The 19,938-nt window shown below is 37.3% G+C and overlaps 2 long non-coding RNA genes across 2 annotated transcripts; one reads left to right on the forward strand and one right to left on the reverse strand.

Annotated features, from left to right (window-relative positions):
• Positions 1-203: 203 nt before the first annotated feature.
• Positions 204-2,489, forward strand: LOC147763095 (uncharacterized). The gene is made up of 2 exons (XR_015333448.1): positions 204-527; positions 779-2,489. It is a non-coding gene; the product is annotated as an uncharacterized LOC147763095 (long non-coding RNA).
• Positions 2,490-10,929: 8,440 nt separating this feature from the next.
• Positions 10,930-18,150, reverse strand: LOC106180525 (uncharacterized). Its single transcript, XR_015333449.1, has 5 exons — positions 17,983-18,150; positions 17,190-17,417; positions 16,837-16,955; positions 16,489-16,587; positions 10,930-13,788 (listed from the first exon to the last, which is right to left on the reverse strand). It is a non-coding gene; the product is annotated as an uncharacterized LOC106180525 (long non-coding RNA).
• Between the last annotated feature and the right edge of the window lie 1,788 nt (positions 18,151-19,938).

Genomic DNA, 19,938 nt, shown 5'->3' on the forward strand with positions numbered 1-19,938 from the left:
ATTACTGGGCTTTCCTAAAATCTGAACAAATGGCCGGACGAAAAATCCGGAATTTTCAGGGGTTTAATGAAACAGAAACAAAAAGATTGTTACAAAGTTTTACGATGCTTAAAATGTCATTTGAAACGTTATGATTTGTGTATAAGGTTTTATCTTAATCTTTTCATAGACCAGATAATTTACATATTAGAGTCTTTATTACATTACATGTACAGTTCACGGAAGAAATGACCGCAGCGCCACCTATGGCGCGTAGACAAAGCGCTCGTACGCATGCGCGGAAATGTCGTCTGCTCTAATCCGCTGCATCAAATTCAAACTGCGAGCTCGAGAATACAAAAAAATGGAAGAAAACACCGCGAATCTCTTTTGTTGGTTCGACTGGGATGACAATACAACTAGCGTCAACAGTATAAAAATTATCAAAGAACCGAGAAAAGGCTTTCTTGAATACAAAAAAGGTGACGAAGTTGTAGCAAAGCTACCGAAATTTGGACTGCGGAAAGGTGTCATCGTAGAAATTGGCGGTAAGTTTTCCTTTGTTAAACAACATACATTTTTCTAATTTAATCGTCAGTTGAGAATACACCGATATTTTTTAGAAGTATTTTATGAATGAAGTTCAAAGAATTTTTTTTTCATGCTGAAACTAGTATTGTCTGTGAGCTTAAAATCGTCATTGAGGTAGAATGTAGGTCTCCTGCATTCCGTGCCGTCTTGAGAAACTGATAATGTAATTTTGTTACTTATTGTTACTTATTGTTGCTTTCCAACACAGGTCCCAGATGGTCCTCTTCGTTGGACTCAATAACTTGACTTCCGGTTGTTTTCAAGGTGTGACTTTGAAGTTCCATGGGCCTGAAGACCTTAGCCAGTCACATTTTCTGAATACCTATGATACATATATTTTATCATTAAAAATTGGTAGTCATTATGCTGTCAAGCATTATGAAATATTGCGTCAAAATTGAAGAAAAGCCTATTTTAGGCACTGCCGCCATAGTGACCCTTAGAGGAAAACCATGCCACTTACTGTTCTCAAACTCTCAAACAAGAAAGAAACGTGATTAAAATACAACTTCAGTTGTAAATGCTGTCTGTTTTGGTATATTTTTCTGTAAGCTACACATTTTTAGTGCAAATTTAATTTCTCACATGTTGGCATTTTCAAGGTGTGATTTTGAATCTCCATGGGCTTGAAGGCCTTTGCTAGTCACATTTTCTGAATATCCATGCTGCTAATATTTTATTAACAATTGATGGTCATTTTGCTGTTAAGCATTATGTAATATTGCATCAAAATAGAATAAAATGCAATTTTGGGTGCTGCTGCCATGATGACCATTATGGGAAAACCATGTTACTTATGATTGTCAAACTTATAAAAAAGAAACACAGGACTAAAATGCAGTCTGAGTTGGTAAAGCAGTCTAATTGGCTTCTTTTCCTGGAAGTTATACATTTTGATGAAATATTCATTTTTATTGTATTGGCATATTCATTGTGGGTCTCAGAGCTCCCAAGGGCATGAAGCGGATTGGTAATCAAATTTTGTACATGTCCATGCTATTTATAGTCAATAATCAAAAATTGGTGATAATTATTTTGTAATTTATTATGTAATGTTACATCTTCTTTTTGCACTGCTACCACAAACATTATGAAGAGAAAACTGTGTTACTTATTATTATTTTTAACTTACAAGAATGATTTTTAGGATTAGCATGCAGCTCAAATTAGAAAGCCAACTCAAGTGGGTAATATCATTTATTATTGAATTTATGCAATTTTGTGTGAAATTTTCATTTTCCTCATTCTGGCATTTTCAAAGTGTGAACGAGAACTCTCGTTGGCCCTGAAGCCTTCTGCTTGTTACATATTTTACTTACATCGGTATTACCTGCTCAGCATAATTAGAATTTGATGTTGAATTTGCAGTGAAGCATATGTACTTTTGCATCAGAATTTACAGTTACTGAAGCCTATTTTGTGCATTGTTATTTTTTGCTTTTCTGTACATTACACTACTTAATAGATTTACATGCTTGTATATATATTATATTACATTTTTTTTTTTAAATTTTCCTCATTGTTGGTAGATAAAGGGACACTTGCTTGTAATGTTATCCAGAAATTAATCATTACACTACTTAATAGATTTATATGCTTGTATATATATTACATTTTTAAAAAATTTTCCTCATTGTTGGTAGATAAAGGGACACTTGCTTGTTATGTTATCCAGAAATTATTACACTACTTAATAGATGCTTGTATATATATTACATTTTTTTTCAATTTTTCTCATTGATGGTAAATAAAAGGAACACTTGCTTGTAATATTTTCCAGAAATTAATCACTACACTACTTAATAGATTTGTATGCTTGTATATATCAACTTTTTTTTTCAATTTTCCTTGTTGTTAGTAATTCAAATTACTATTCATTTTCTGTACAATAATCTAGATAATAGATGAGTGAAACCTCATACTCAGTAGTTATTTGTGTCAATTTTGTATGCAGTTAACCTTTAAAATAGTTTCAGTGTGCTTGCAGTTAAGCTTTGTGCAAGCTTGCAGTTTTGCTTTCTGCAAGCTTGCAGTTTAGTTTGCCACAAGCTTGCAGTTTGGCTTGCTGCAAACTTGCGGTTTGACCTGTCGCAAGCTTGCAGTTTGGTCTGCTGCAAGCTTGTGGTTTTAGCTTGCCGCGAGGTTTCAATTACTAGCTCGTCGCGAGGTTCCAATTCCGAGCTTGCAAATTAAGCTTGCCGCAAGCTTGCAGTTTGGCTTGCTGCAAGCTTGCGGTTTGGCCTGTCGCAAGCTTGCAGTTTGGCCTGCTGCAAGCTTGCGGTTTTAGCTTGCCGCGAGGTTTCAATTACTAGCTCGTCGCGAGGTTCCAATTCCGAGCTTGCGAATCAAGCTTGCCGCAAGCTTGCAATAGCAATGAATTGCAAGCTTGCCATTTTTGTTTGGGTTGAACCCACAACCTACTGCACCTGAGGCGAGCACTCTTCCATTTGAGCCATCTGGTCAGTATGGAGAGAAATAAACCAATATGTTAGATAAATGGATCAGATAACATACATTTTATGATTTAAGGAAAATTTTGTACTTAGATTTGAACTTACATACTTTGGAAAAGATTATTACCAGATTTCTTTTGATAAATGTAATTATTGTTTGAATATATACATGTTTGAGTTGAAAAAAAAAGAAAAGAAAGATTTTTGCCAAATTTTATTTTGCTAAGCAAACTGCTAGGGAGAATGCAGAGTAGACTGCCAGAGGGGCTGCCAAGCAGACTGCTGGGGGGACTGGCAGCCCTGGCAATGCATTCCAAAAATGCAAATTAAGACTGCTAAGGGGACTTTCTCCATACTTAAGGATACCTGCAAAAGAGACTGCAGCCGGAGCAGGACCTCTAGGGAGACTGCAAAGCAGGCTCCATGGGGGACTGCAAAGGAAATGCTTTTGCAGCTGGGCCGGTCCACATCGAAAGGTCTGCGGGACAGGGCATTTAACAGCTACGAGGAATTTACCAGGTAGGTGGATCTGTTGCTTAGTTAGTTTTGTAGTAATTTATTTGTCAGCTTTTTTATATTAAATTTCCAATGAAGCAGTACAAGAAAATTCACTGGTACTTTTTTGTGCACAGTAAATGAGTTGTGGTAATGCTCTGTATTATGTACAGACTCATCTCCCCCCCCTCTTCTAAACCTAGACGCATTCTCACCAGATTGCTCAACATGAGATTTTTGCTAAGGTATTTCTGTCGTTTCCTCTATAGCCACTGGAAAGCATGCATCTTTGAGGTCAATCGATGCCATATAGCAGTTTTGTTTCATCATTCTGATAGCACTTAAAAGTGATTCCATTTAAAAATGTTTATATTCCACAAAGGTATTTAATTTACTCAAGTTCAAAATTAATCAATTTTTCTTTTCTCTCACAAAAATGTTTGATATAAATTCACCTTCCACATGTTCACAGTCAATAATAACTCCTTTCAAGACAGCTTTGAGATGTACCACCACAAGAGAAGTAGTGACATCGCTGGTGGGACGAGAAATGGCCTGTGATCAAAGAAAATTCAGGACGCTCTTATGACATTCATTTTTTCAGGACCCACGCTAATTTTTGATTGGAAATGTCAAGATCCCCCTCGAATTTTTGCTTAAACATTTCAACACCTCACACCTAGAAAATCTTAACCCAACCCCTTTTCCCCTTAAATAATTACTAATATAATTTGTCATATCACATGTCATATCACAGGGTCCCACACATGGTTACAGTTTCTTGTTTTAAGAAAATGGCATCGAACGCAATGCACAAATATTGTCAAAATATTTACGAAATTTGAAAAGGCAGCAAAAGAGTGTTCCTGCAAAATTATTACAGAGGGATGGCATATATATATATATATATATATATATATAAAGGAAGCCAGTAATGCCCCCGACAGCTTAACGAGAAGACTCACACAAGGGAAATAATATGCATTGTCACTGTCTGACATTAGGCTAAACACAAAGAGGATGTTCCTGCAAAATTATTACAGAGGGAGGGCATATCTATATGCTCTATATTAATGAAGCCATTGTTGCCCCCAACCCTAGGGTTTAAAATTGGTTTGGGGAGAGAAAAACAGGCATCAATTTACAGGGGGTGATAAAATCCTTAAAAAAAAATTAAAATAAAACATGTGACCAAAATAGTTACATTTTTCTTAAGGTTTACTGACACAGTAACCTGTTGCTGTTATTAGATCTATAGATATTTATAACACCACCAGTAGCTGACTGTTTTATATACAATGAAGCAGCTTGATATAGGAAGGTGACGTAATGCCTGGGAGAGGGGGGGGGGAGGTGTCATGTTTGCCACTTTTTCATTGATTGAAATGAAACAAAGGTGGACATTACTCCAAAATTATCGTGCCGTCTATCTACAACATGAATTGTTACAGAAGATTTTTGAGAAGTAAAGTCAAAGGTTCAACTGAGCAAACAAAGTCAAATATTGGCCAGTGTTCTGCTCTCTCTCTGTCCTGAAAGTGAACGGTCAGACTGTGCATGGTAGCAGACCCAGTCCTGAAATGTCAGCTGTATCTTGGATGACACTAGAGAAATTTCTGGAAAAATGGACAACCTACAGTTATTTCCACTGGTTTGAATATAAATTTCTATACTGTTTGGATATATGCGTGCGGCAACTTTTATTAATTCAAGACATGCTGAAAATTTCCGGACGCCAGCCCTTGACTCACCAATCTGGGAGTTAGGCGGACTATAATTTTGGACTCACCTAGTGAAACTTTCTTACGAAATATTTAATTTCTCAAACTCTGTAATTTCACCTGAAATAAAAAAAATAAAACAAGCCATTATCATCTTCACTCACTAAAAAACGATGGGGCAGCCATATTGAATAGAAACGCAGTATATGGTAGGCATGCAGCATTTACTGTCAGCTGAATGGTCATAATTGAGGCACAGAAAACATGTGGTGTGCTATTTGTGTGAGGATGGAGGTTGCATGAAACTTATTTTTTTTCCGTCTACAATTACTCATGGAATAAACCTTCAAAATGACCAGTTCAGTAGTGTTTTTGAACCCTTAAACATGCATTGTAATAAGTACTGGCGTATACTCCAGTTTCTGGTTGCTGCGGCCATGAATCTCTCGCTGTGAGAATCAGCAAGATCAGTTTGTTTGGGTAATAAAAGCACATGTGCGAGCATAGAAAATAATGGCATCGGCTGGAGGGTTAAATGTTTTATCGTTAAACGAGGATGAAATATATAAAATTGTGTCAATGTGGAGCGTAGAAGCATTGAAGAAATATCTTAGAAGACGAGAGCTTTCAACAGTAGGAAAAAAAGAAATGTTAGTGGCCAAGGTAAGTCCAACGAAACACCTCTTATATTTGCTACTCAGGAAACTTAGTGCACTGAAATTTTAAGTAACTATCATTAATGAATTATGTGTGGTATTATTCCAACTTAGGTTAATATGTAAAACTGCTTAGCATAGAGTTACAGAACTCTGTATGTGAAATTTCAGAGTAAATTGTTTCTAATACCCTTTAATCCTAAAATTAGAATAATAAACTGCACATACCTACACTCGGCTATCGATCAGCTATGGTAAAGACCCAATGATTTTCAAGCTTTGATTTAAGTAATTACAGACTATATTATGTATTTAACATTTTCTTAATACAAGTACAGCTCTTTATTACAGTGAAATACTACAAAGTCTCACAAATGGCTTGTATTTTTTAGGTTTATGCAGCTGCATTAGCCAATGTCCCAGTAACTAAATGTGCCACTGAAAGAGCTGAAGAAATTAGTAGGACATGTCAATCCTAGCTAGTGATGTAGATTGCTTCGGCCCTTTCCCAGTAAGAAGAGGAAGATCTGAGTTAAAACATTATGGGTGTATCTTCACCTGCCTCACGACACGAGCAATACACATAGAAATACTTGAGAGTCTTGACACAGACTCCTTCCTCAATGGACTCAGAAGGTTCATAGCAAGATGAGGAGAGCCAAGGACGATCACCTCAGACAATGGAGGTAATTTCATAAGCGGAAATAAAGAATTGTCACGGGAGATGGATAAGAAAAAAATAACTGGAAACCTTCTGAAAAAAGGAATCATTTGGAAATTCAATCCACCATTGTCAAGCCACATGGGTGGCATATGGGAAAGACAAATTCGAAACATAAGAAAGACGTTGACCTCTCTCATGCGAGAGCAGACACTGACCTACGAAACCTTGCACACCTTGATGTGTGAAGTCGAGGCAATATTGAACAATAGACCCATCACTCCAGTCAGTGAAGATCCAAATGATCTGAAGGCACTAAAACCCGCTCAACTACTCATGCTGAATGATGGACCTCTCCTGCCTCCATGTGTTACAGAACAGAAGGACATTTACAGAAGACGCTGTCGCCAGGTACAATGCTTGGCAGACACCTTTTGGCGACGATGGACCAAACAATATTTGCCGGAATTACAACGTCGAATGAAGTGGCACACAGCATCACCAAATCTGTCTGTAGGAGATTTGGTACTACTGGTGGAAGAAAATATGCCAAGGAATCTCTGGCCTTTGGGCAGAATAGTGCAAGTAAACCCAGGAGATGACGGACTTGTGCGTTCCGTCAAGTTAAAGACAAGATCAACAGTCTTAACATGACCAGTAACCAAGATAGTAGTATTGGAAGGGAAGCTTTACTAGTTTTAAATTTATGACAAATTTAATGGCGGGATTGTAACATTTTTATAATGTTAGAGTAGTTCAATTTAGTCAGTTACCCTTAGCTACAAACACAGGCTATCAAGTCCAGGTATCAGATGTCCAGCAGCTGAGCTGGAGTGCTTAACCCACTTTAAGTGCAAATGGTCATCAAAAGCTAATCAATCAATTGTCAAAGATACGCGTTTTTGGGAGTAGAAGCAGTTCCACCCATTAGAGAAAAAATCCAACAATTTTACAAGTCAAAACAGATCATCTAAGTTTATCTTTATGAAAATTGAATAGGCAACGACACCAAGATACCAATATTTTATATCTTAATGAAATTTTAAAGGTATATTTTAATGATAGACAACTAACACCCTCAGTGCTTTGTTCTCTGAGCATGCCACATGGTTTAAACTGAACTTGCTTCTACAGATAAATTTTATGTACATTTCTACCTGATTTTCTTCTTATAAAGTGCACATGATTAACATCAAAGGTTATATAATTATTACTTGTCACAGCATTTTCTAGAAAAGTTAGTAAAAAAGCAATTTAATTAGTTTATCAGGTTTTAAGTAGCATCATATTCATTTTCTTTTTAGATTGAAAGTTATTGTAAGTAGAATTAAATGTATGTTTGCTAAAGAACATATCTATTCTATAGGACAACTTAGAGAGATTACGTGCACAAGGGCAAAAGGGTCCAAAGTTGTGAGTGTTAAACTGTATTTACTGGTTTATTTAGATTAGCGACATGTTATTAATATTCCATATTTTATGTTACAAATATTATATTAGAATTAATTTCTTATATTTTGATATATTTCTATGTCACTACATTCATGGTGTGTTAAATGATTCAATTTAATTAACTGAGTAGTGTCATGTTACAAGTTGAGTGTTATTGTTTACTTTGAACCACTAGTAAGTGTAGGCTGTGTGTACAAATTGTCACATATAATATTCTCCAGTCAGTCTGAGTACAGTCAAGACGTGTTAGTTTAAGACAATGTAACAAGGTCAGAAAATTGGTTAGACATTTTATTTTTCTTTGATTTTTGTTTAATTATTTTATTATTTCAGATTCACGGTAATTTGGTATTAAAATACTTCGGTATTCTGGTACTACCTATCAGTGAATAAAGGTTCCATCATCTAGTTACATCATCTTGTTACGTCATCATTTCGACAAATGCACGCAAACTCTACAAGTGATAGAGGATTCCAGACCCATTCATGGTGGATTCTTGGACAGGAGAACCAAAGAGCATCGGGTCATGGCCTCCCATCACAATCTATGACATTTCTGAATTTTTAGAAGAACATGATGTAGCTATATCAAATGCCAGTTTAAGAAAATGTCTGTTGAGGGACTATAAAGAGCAGAAAGCTTACTCATACTTTGCCTCCAAATGAAACATTTCAATGTCCCAAATTCTACTATTATATTATTAAGAGCAAATATCACTGTCTCTCAAAGGCTAAATGACCCACCACACCAGGCCTGGATTGCAAGCAGTAAGGATGGCAAAATATTGAGGGCCTATTGTACAGGAGTGTAATTATGTGGCTGCCATTTTGTTTAAAGTAGAGTATGGGTGGAGATCTGGGCTATGCCAGCCAGCTTGTACATCCAAAGAATGTGTTTGACGAGCACCAAAGCAGTCAAAGGCCATCTTGACCCCAAAAAGAATACAAGATATGGCTTGGAAGTCTTCCTCTATGGCAAATAAAGGTATTGGCCATTGGTCAACTTATTAAATTCCCTTTGTGCTAACAGACAACAATGTGCCCTAACAAGAAGTGCCGAGGCAAAAGACTTTAAGCCGTGTCTAACACTGTTAACAATGAGAGACTGAAAGTGGAAGAGACAGCAATTGAAGAGGCACAAAGGCAGCTTAGGACCACTGGGTCTGCTAATTCTAGCAGGATAGACCATTACTTGGGATGGCTTGTCCTTCCTTTTGGGAAATATTTTAATATTTTGTAAAGGTAAGAATTAGTGGACTTCATGTATATCTTTATTTTCATATTTACATTTAGAACAACTATGTCCTCAGGCAGATTCACATCCCACTCCCATCCCACCAGCTTGGTCACCAGCCAACTTGCTGAAGACTTGAACTACACACTGCGGATAGCACTTGCAAAAAACACAGCAAGGATCTACTCCAAGACCAACTGACTATTAGCCAAATTCCAACAACAGACAGGTTTCAGTGCTTTCCCATCCAACCCAACAGGCACTTGACTTTGTTCACTCAATTCCTAAGTTCACGTTACAAGACATCCTCAATTAGAATGCATATATCAGCTCTAAGTTACAAATATAAAATGGCTAATATTCCCAACCCAACTGCCTCTTTCATTGTTAAGCAAACCCTACAAGGTATGGATAGAAGAACCCCATCTATGGATACAAGGTCTCCAGTGACACTAGCAGTACTAGCCAGTCTTCGTTGTGGCATGAAATTGAGATTTTTCTTTTATATAAAATGTACACATTAGCATGTCAATTCCTTTTTCTTTTTTCATAGATGTGTCACGAGGGGAGATTTCTCCACATCTGCCTCCAGGTGGCGCAGGCTGTCCAATCGTTGCATTGCTGTAATATCTTGCACAATGACTTAAATACCGACAACTTGATGGTCCAGATTCTATCACAGAAACATCACTTGTTTAGTCTTTTTGATAGAGAGAAAAGGGATATTATGTGATCTTGGAAGTTTTGTAATAATGTATTGGAAGAAGGTATCTTCTATTTAAAATGTATGCTGTAAGCATTTCTTTTTCTGTTTGATTCAGTAATAAATATTCTAATAATATTATCATTATAAATCTTATTTGCAGAACATCAAGACATGTGGAACAGTTGCCAGCAGGGTTGGCAGACTTGTTTTAGAGTTGCCAGAGGCCATACAGGAGGTGGCAAACAATAAGTTGGGACTGGCAGTAAAGGCATGCCTCCAATACAAGGCCAGTCAACAGCCAAGGGCTTGGGATACTAGATGCATGCTTGGAAAGTGCTATGATGAAAAGGAGTTTTTTTGGTGCTAATATATTTTAGAAAACACTTTAATATGCAGACACCATACAAATATATTGATACTTTTGTTGTGAATGACTTTTCTGAAAAGAAAATAGCAACTTAATTACTGAAAAATGGACACTACATTTATAACTAGAGGATCAGAGAGGCGATACCACCTCCAGATATTGTAACACTAGCTGAAGTAAGCACATTCATATTCCAATTCAATTATTGACTGCCAATTTACTCCTTTTCCTTATTGAGAAAAGTAGCCATATTAATTTCAGTTTCATAAATTTTCTTGAATTTATTTTGCTTCATTCTGTGATCAATTTACTAATGTTAACCACCTTTTTTTCACTATCAGTTAAAAGAGGGAATTGTGAAAATAACAGATTTTGGTGTGTCAAGATTAAAGGAAAAACTGCGCAGTGAGGCCACCAAAAGAACCACAGTAGGAGGGGGGGAAAGGACCTGGGACTCCCCTTTACAGGGCTCCAGAGCTGTGCAAGACCAGAAATTTAAAAGATCAACCATCCTGCGATATCTGGTCCCTGGGCTGCACCATCCTACATGTTTTAGTAGGACATGTGTGGCCTAAGGGATCAGATGAAGTTCAAATTTTAATGTTACAGCTTCAAGAAGAGTTGCCAGAGGCCATACAGAAGGTGGCGAACAATAAGTTGGGACTGGCAGTAAAGGCATGCCTCCAATACAAGGCCAGTCAACGGCCAAGTGCTTGGGATATTAGATGCATGCTTGGAAAGTGCTATGATAAAAAGGAATTTTTTGGTGCTAAAATATTTTAGAAACCACTTATTATATGCAGACACTGTACACATGTATTGACACCTTTGTTATGAATGAATTTTCTGAAAAGAAAATATCTATTACTGAAAAATGGACACTACAGTGTCGTGTATGTATGTAGCTTAGGCTTAAAGTCACTATCAAGTCACGCATGCCCATAACAGTGTATGGAGTTTAAGGAATAAAGTGTGGAAGCGGACAGTTCGGTGTTACGTTTTCCTTAGGCTTGGAGCCTGTATTTAATGATAAATATCCTCTCAAGGGTACATAAATTGGGACAAGGATAAACACAAGACCGTTAAGCAAAGGGAACATGGGGTTCCAGCCATTGGATTGTGTTGAAATGGCAAATGTTGGCACATGGTGTAAATGGTGGATTCGCGCCTTAACCTTGTATGCAGACAGCAAGGGAGTTACACTTGCCGGCCAGAAGAAAGCCCTGCTACTGCCTTCAGCAGGATTATGGATGCAGGATATTTATTTCACACTGCCTGAAGAGCAGAAAGCTGAAGGGGAAACGGAGTATGACACGATGGTCAGAATTTTAAAGGATTATTTTACTCTGCAAGTGAATGTTTCATATGAGCGACACGTGTTCAAGAATATGGAACAAGTATGACTGAAATTTTGCTCATTAATTGAGAGTACAGGCAGAAACGTAAATGGACATATCAGGGACCAGATAATAGAAAAATATTCGTCAAATTATCTGCAAAAAAGCTGTTAAGATGCACTAAGATCAACAGAATTGAAACATTTTGGGAATTGAAGCATATTATTCCATCATTTTAAGCATACGCCGTGCCTTTATAGTCCAAACGCCAGACTGTCAGCAAATCAGATAATACTATAGAAAAGGAACGTTTGCAAATAAACCCCCAAAATAAGCCTTGCAGTATTTTATTTCTATCTTTTAATATAGTTAGTTTTCCTGATTTCAGCTGTCTATGATATGCAGAGCCACTTTTAAATAATCGTTTAAAAATAGTCCAAGCACTACTAGGAAGATATGTTTTACATAATCAAAATGCACGAAAGTCCAGGATAATGTGTTCCATTTTTTGTATCGTTAAGTGTTTTATTTGCAAGGTAAACATGTCGTACCCATGCAATGGCATTACACACCGCATTGTAATATGTAGGCACATCGCAGAGAGTTCAGGCAATGACGTCACAACTGGGTAATTACCCCGAACAATTAGGCTAACGCTTACAGTGGGTAAAACTTAATGGGCAGGTCTAGAGAGAAGAGGGGGGTCAGATTTTATTGAATTTAGGTCCACAGAATGTTGTATTCCCCTTTAATGACACACGTCCTCTCGAGGTTACAACTAGAGGATCAGAGAGGCAACACCGCCTCCGGATAATGTAACAACAGCTGGATTAAGCGCATTCATATGGAAAACCAAAAAAGGGACACCACCACCAGTGTTGTGCTTGACAAGCCATTATTAAATGCAATTAACTCAAAATATGCAAAAAAGGGAAAAACAGCATATCTGTAAAAATGGTCCAATCAAGCTGATTTTAAAATTGTCCTTTATTTTTTTCACTCCTGTGATCACTCCTGTGATTTTCAAGACAATGGGCCTATCAGTTTTCCTTGAAATGTGTTATCAGTGTTGCATATATGCTGAAAAAAGGGAAAAACCAGGGGCAAAACTGGACATATTTGAAGATATGAGGGGCAGTTTAAAAAATATGAAGCGCAGAAAATATGCAAAGTGCAGTTCACTATTTGTAACAGTGATGTATATCATTAACATGCATACAAAGATTTCTGAACAAATCCCAACATTGAGAGATATGAATACCCACTTCCGCATAAGATTCCTCAAACTGAAACTTGGTCTTATCTCATTGATATGTCTACTACACTACATAATCCATGAACTTACAGAATTAAAACTTAATAAAGTACATCTAAAAATTGCCTTTGAATTTACCAAAGGAAAAAAATTAATTGTCAGTGTATAGATCGCTGCTGACATAGTTCACAATTCGTAACACCAATAAATTATAGTGCAGGCCACTGTACTTGTAACGTTACATCTGTTGTGTGATCAAATAACTTTTTATAGGTTTTTGAACTGAGCATTTACTTACAAAATGTGAACAATTTTCTTTCATAATAATATTTTCACTATTTGCACTTTAATCAAAATTCTTAAAGCAGTCTTGCTATTAAGCTTTCTAGTTACCATTCTCACATATGATGCAGGTCTGGTTTCACAAAATAACATAACTTTCACTGTGTAATTACAGTGTCTATGCAAGTTTACACTAGCACCCATAATATTTGTAGCTCATAATTCGATTTCTGCAGATAAAATATCAAGTAACACTAAGCACATAGCAATTATACATTCTACTACATAAAATGAAAATACACACACACAAGAAGGTGTAAATTCAAAATCTGCAACTTTTGACATTCACATATCATAAGTGAACAGGGGGTGGGGGGTGGGGGGAGAGAAGGCTCTGACAAACCTTGCCTGAATTCTCAACAACTTGCAAGTTCAGTCACAACTAGGAAGCCAGGCTTGTCCCAGGTGGGAAACTCCTGTCTGTGAGTAAATGATGGTGGTGGTACAGCATTCTTCTCCTCTGTATCAGTGGTATTAGAGATGGGTGATGTCTAGGAGTAATTGTCATGTCTATCTATATTCAGCCTCCCTTCAACCAGCTGTAAAAAGAGTAAGAACATGATTATATGTGCTAATTTCTGAGAAAAATCAGCTTTACATGAGAGAGACAGAGAGTCAATCATAAAACATCTTAAATAATACATGGTTATAAAGTTTAATAATGATCAACACGTGCTATTACAGCAAACAAAGAAATCAAATGTCTTAAACATTTCATTTTAAAAGTAATTCTTCTCTGTTGAAAAAGTATCATTAGAATTTGATTAGATATGTCTGAGAAAGTTCGATAGGAAATGGCCCCATCAGTAAACTCGTTAGCGTATGAGAGTGCGTAATTACGCGTTGTTTTGCTGTTTTTACGCATTGGCTGGAGCCCCAGCGCGTACGAATACGCACACCTTTGGCTTTGAAGATCGGCGAGGTTGACCAGTCCGTTGACTGTTAGGTCAGACTCATGTTGAAAATGTCATAATTGATTCCCAAGTGTCTCATTTTTTTCTTAAGATATTTGAATTACCCGACTAAAACATGCTTCTTCTTTCACTGACCCGCAGAGGATGACGTAATCTTCTCTGATTGGTCATAATATGCAAGTTTTAGGTCAAAGCACGTGTGCCTCTCTTTAGTATAAACAAGGTATGAACAACGATGAAATGATCGTTTTTTTATTCACATAATTGTTCAACATTTTAATTGAGCAACCATACGTTGAGGACCAATTTAAATCACTCGCCCAGACCAAATACTTTAGGCCAGCAACCCTTGTGACTTTTGTAGTTTTAGTCGTCAGAATAAATTTTTATTCGCATTTGACGAGCGGGCGACCGGGAATTTCCAGCTCTGCTGATTACCAGTGATGACAAAATGACGAGAAAAAGGAAAAGCAAAGGAAAAAAACAACAGTCAATAAAAAGGTTTTGTCATGCAAGGTAGGCAAAGTTATTTACTATAGATTTCAGAGTCCGACATACCTACTTGCGATGGTTGCGTTTCGCAACTAGTTTTATCAACCGGGCAACTAAAATTTAGCTGGTAGTTGCCCGGAAACGCAAGTGACTTTCGGCTGTTCACTTGCCCGGAAAATTTGAAGTGTAAAATTTATTATCACAGACAAAATAGATTGTTTATTATTGGCAGTCATTTGCCGGTTGGAAACAAAGTGGTTTGCAGCAACCGGCTAGCTCCAGATTTGGCCAGCTTAGAAAACAGTTGAACTTGAAGTGCTGCGCTAACAAACATAAATAAAAATTATCTTTCAACAAACTGTGAAATAATATTTCTAGTTATTATTTACAAATTGAAAGCAAAGGTTTAATTTTTATAAACAATTTAGTAAAACTTAAAAACGACGGGTGCCTAATGTTCCCGACTTGACCTACTTTTTGTCGGCATCAATTTTAGGGAGAAACACTAGGAAGAGTAAGAAGTGTGAACATTTTGATTGATTAAAATGGCTAAATATGTAAATTTTGTGTCCCTTCTCAAATAGTATACTAAAAAATGCTTGTTTGACAGAGACGGATACTGGGTGACTACTTGTCAGTGTCCAGACATTTTGGCGCCGTTCTCTATCTCTCCCTCTCCCAACTATTACAGAGCGCTTGTTTGACCTAGTTTTTTTAAAAACTTTACTAAGGAAGCAGTTAGGCCAGGAGCATTTTTAAATCTCAGTCAAGAATAGATTGTAAATTTTTGGCTATGAAGTGCAGTCGTACTTGTTGTATTTTGATTGTTTCTGTGGTAATTTAAAAGCAATGTAAAATCTCTAATAAATTACATGTTATATTTTCACCCCCCCCCCCCCCCCACTGATTTACTAGGTAGCACCAGTTACTTTTACTCTAGTCAAAGAAACACAGTATCTAGTCGTGACCTATGCGTGACCTGTCCATTTTGTTTTTGTTTTCTTTTTGTTAAATTGCAATAATAAAAGATTTTGGATAAAAGGATAGTGGGTTATTGTTATGAAAGTGAACTGTGTGATTGCATGATTATTAATACACAAAATTACACCTTGATGAGCATTTTTTAATTTTACCCCTTCATTTTGAAAATTACCCCTTCTTTTTTTGGGCAAGGGGTACGGTACTCCCTTAGAAAAATCCTACCGAGTGCACTGCCCCATTCAGAATGGATGATCCAAGTACTTTCTGATTCCTGGGGAGACCATCAGGAATTGGGGGCATCCCTTTTGGTCTGTGGTCGACCATATTAAGTCAGCCGATCAAAAAATACTTGGATCATCCATTCTGAATGGCCCCCGTGACAGAAAATAGACAATACCCATCATAACCAGAAAAGTGAACAGTGTAGATATGGGTTTTATTTTCACTTCACTTCAATTAAGGTTTTGTTTTGAAACAGTTTCGCTTTTTATTTTAATCACAGACACAGGTAGAACTGTTGAGAGAAGAGTAGAGAGGGGGGATTACAGATAGATGTAGAGAATTCATGAGAATGAAATCAATTATACCCTTCAACTTTTTAATGAATATAAACAGAGGTCAAAAAGGTTACACCAATGTGCCTGGAGCCTTCTACAAACCATTTGATGATGACATAAAGTTATATATCCTGTCAGCCAAATTCATCAGACAGGATGTACACTGCTTGTGGCAGTAAACTTCAATCACTAGCTGCTGATGGTCCAAGTCTGATAAATATGCATACAGATACCTGTAAACAAAGAAGACATGGGCATGCTTTCGATCTGAATAAAAGTATAAAACTGCACTTACTGTATGACAAGCAGAAAGTAGTCTGCCAAATCCTCCATGTAATACTCTGGCAGTATAAGAAATAACATTGGCACATCTTGAGGAAGGGGCAATGAGATCCTAAAACATATTTGTTTTTATTCACCAACAGAAATTGGTAAAATTAAGTCTTTTTAAAAGACTGGATTACAATTAAAAGTCTTTAAAAAAACAAAATTTAATGTTTTTAAGACATTTTCATTGTAACTAGATAAGTTTACAAAGTAAACATGGGTACTGACGTTGTCAAACAGAGAGGTTGTGAAAGAAAGTTCAGAGGAAAGGCATACAAGTGAACACATACGCACACATGCAAGCACATAGACATACCTTGCTTAGAACAAATCAGCCTGAAGTAGATATTGCATAAGACAGAACTGTAGCATGCTGACTAACAACAATTCTGGGAAACTGCGATACTAAGGGCACATCTTGCCTTGCTGTAGTATCTGGAAATTTATTTTGTGTAAAATTCTAATATGTAATGGCAATGTCCCACTAAATTTGAACAAAACTGATTTCATCACCTTTTAAATCAACATTCTACATGCACTATCTGTAAACTACTGGAGAAAGCATATTTTTGTACCTAAAAAAATGAGCAATTTAATGGAAAAAAAATTAATACAATGAATTATAAATTTGTAAGCAAATGCCAGAAAAATAATTTATTAAGCTATTACCATAAAATGACATCAAGGCTCTACAGTGCTTTTACTCGTTCTTAAGTTCTCCATCATTTTAATAAATCTCTTTTCATATAGTCCACTATCTGCAGCAATTTCCATTGCACTTCCTTGTTTTCCATCGTCTTCATCATGTGTGTGAACAGGAAGACGATGAGAGTGAAGTGACGAAATAACATTCTATCAGGAACTTGGCATCCTGCCAGATGTGTGATGTGTCCTTGTCTGAAATGTATATTTATTTCAATAATAACTATAAACGTGAATGCTTTTTCCTACATGCAGTTTGGCTATGGCATAGCAACAAACAAACAAACAAAAAAAAACGAGGCAAAATTTTCTACCAAAAACCATGGCTGCTAATAAATGAAAACTTGGTGCTAATCATACAAGCAAATGGCGAGCAGTTCGCTCTTTGTTCAGGACATTTATATTTACTGATTAGGTGAAATGAAATGAAAAGTTGCTCAAAGGTCAAATTCAAGACCACATTAGGATTGCCCATAATATGACTTCCCATTTTTTTTTTTTTTGTCTTAAAAGACAAGCAGATGACAAAACGTCGAGGAAACCCTACACCCCTAAAATTTCAAGTAAAGCAATAACTATTTAATAAAACCCGAGTTCATGTGTGTACGTTTAATTTTATGTAATATCCTAGAAGACATGCATACGGCAACAACATGGCCCATCTCCCTACAACCCAGCCCAGACAAGACAATCGACACGAAGACTTAATTTTAACAGCTAGTTCGTTACAAGCAAGGAAGTTATTTCCGTGAATTTTTACCTTTTCACAGCTCAGTATTTTACAGTTCTATCTCCGCTGATTTGATTCTCTACTGAATACTTCAAGTTTTCGTTGGGCACATTTCACTTCGCGCCAACCGCAAGGCCCCTGTGATCGCTACTCTCGAATACTCTCGTTCATATCTCGTTCAAGCACCCCGAGTTTCAGCTTTCATATCAAGGGAAACTCGCCTCAATGACAGTTACGCAATTTCTACGTTTTCGGTTAACTTATATAAAGTTATTATCATATTTGTAATTTTTATTATATTTATACGTTAATGAGTGCACTTTTTTGTTCACACACGGGATTTCTCAATGGCGGCAGGTGGTTGGCCAGTTTGTGTGTGTGTGTGGGGGGGGGGGGGGGGGGGGAGCATATGGGATCTAACCACGAAGTTCGAAATTAGGCGCTTCTGCAGTAGGCCTATCCGCACCACCACCACCACCACATAACTGTTTGATATCCAACATCTTTTCTGTGTGGTGACTTTGAACAATGTTTCCGCTAATCAAATTAATCAGTTTGTCAATTTATTTATTAATTTAACGATGTTCTTTTTTTTTCAAGAGACTTTATGTTATCCAAATGTTTTGAGTGCTGCGGCCATCACTGGTGTGAACATTTGCTGTGATCTCATTGATCAAAGAGCTTGACAGGTTAAATAGAAAAAAGAACTTTAAATTTTAAATATAAATTATAAATTTCCAAACTAATTTATCTGATTGGTAGATATTGATCGACACTACATTAAATGACTGAAAAATGAGAGAGTTATAGGGCGGGGTAGGGATATACTTCAAAAGTACGCAATTTTTCTTTTTTATTGGGGAGGGGGGGAGGGGGCGCTGAAGGGCCCTGAAAAATTTTGGTATTTTAGAGGGCGAAAGGTGCCATTTGGTACGGTTTAGAACTATGATTCTAATTTCAGGAGGGGACCATTGGCAGGCCCGTAGCCAGCAATTTCAAAAGGGGGGTTCTTTTTCTGAAAAAGTGGACCTTTTCCCATAAAAACTTAATGTAGGCCCTACCTAGATCAAATTTTACCCAAAGTGGACCTTTTCCCAGCAAAAGGGGCGGTTCTTTCGAACCCCCCGAACCCCCCTGGCTACGGGCCTGATTGGTGTGATTTTTTTTTTCAGAAATCGAAGGGGAGTCAGGACCCCTGGCACCCCCCCAAATCCGCCACTGATGTAGGCCTATGGGTGCAAACCTGTACGTGATTTTTGCGTGTGTGACTGATAGCCCCATAGGCCCATTGGCCCTTTGTTTTCAAACAATAAATCTGCTGAAGTAGCGCTAGCTTTTAAACTACAGACTGTAGAACTCAATATTCAATATTGAATAATAATACCTAGTTCTAAATATGATAATACCTCATGATCTTGCGTGTATTGCACAGATAGAATAATTTTCTGGTTTTGATGATAATGCAGTTATTAAGGGGCGGATCCAGGACTATTTGAAGTAGGGATCCATTTTTTTTAGGAGTGACAGGCCTCGGATGCGAAGCCGACCCTCGCCCCCTCCTCCATCCCCCTTGACGTGGGGTTCGGAGCCCGCTGAAGGGCACCGAAAAAAATTGGTATTTTAGAGGGCGAACGGTGCCATTTGCTACGGTCCAGAGCTTTGATAAGCTAGTCAAAATTCTAATATCAAGAGAGCAGTATTGGTGTGATTTATTTTTCAGAAACCGAAAGGGGGGGGGGGGGGGGGCAGGACCCCCCTGACACCCCCTAGCCTTAAACACGCCACTGCTTAGACTGCAGTGTTTTGCCTGTGCTGCGGTCTCGGCCTCATTGTGACGGCTAGCACAAAATTCATGCGTTGTGCTGGTTGTGCTTACGCAAGGCAGGAAACGTCTCAAAAAGTTTTTACGTCGACCACTTTGTGCTTCAAAAAAAAAAAAAAAAAAAAAAATAGAAGAACCAATCCGTCCCTTCCCCTTAACGTAAA

Source organism: Lingula anatina, chromosome 3 (assembly GCF_051362555.1).
Source record: "Lingula anatina isolate TDL-2025a chromosome 3, LinAna3.0, whole genome shotgun sequence".
NCBI lineage: Eukaryota > Metazoa > Brachiopoda > Lingulata > Lingulida > Lingulidae > Lingula > Lingula anatina.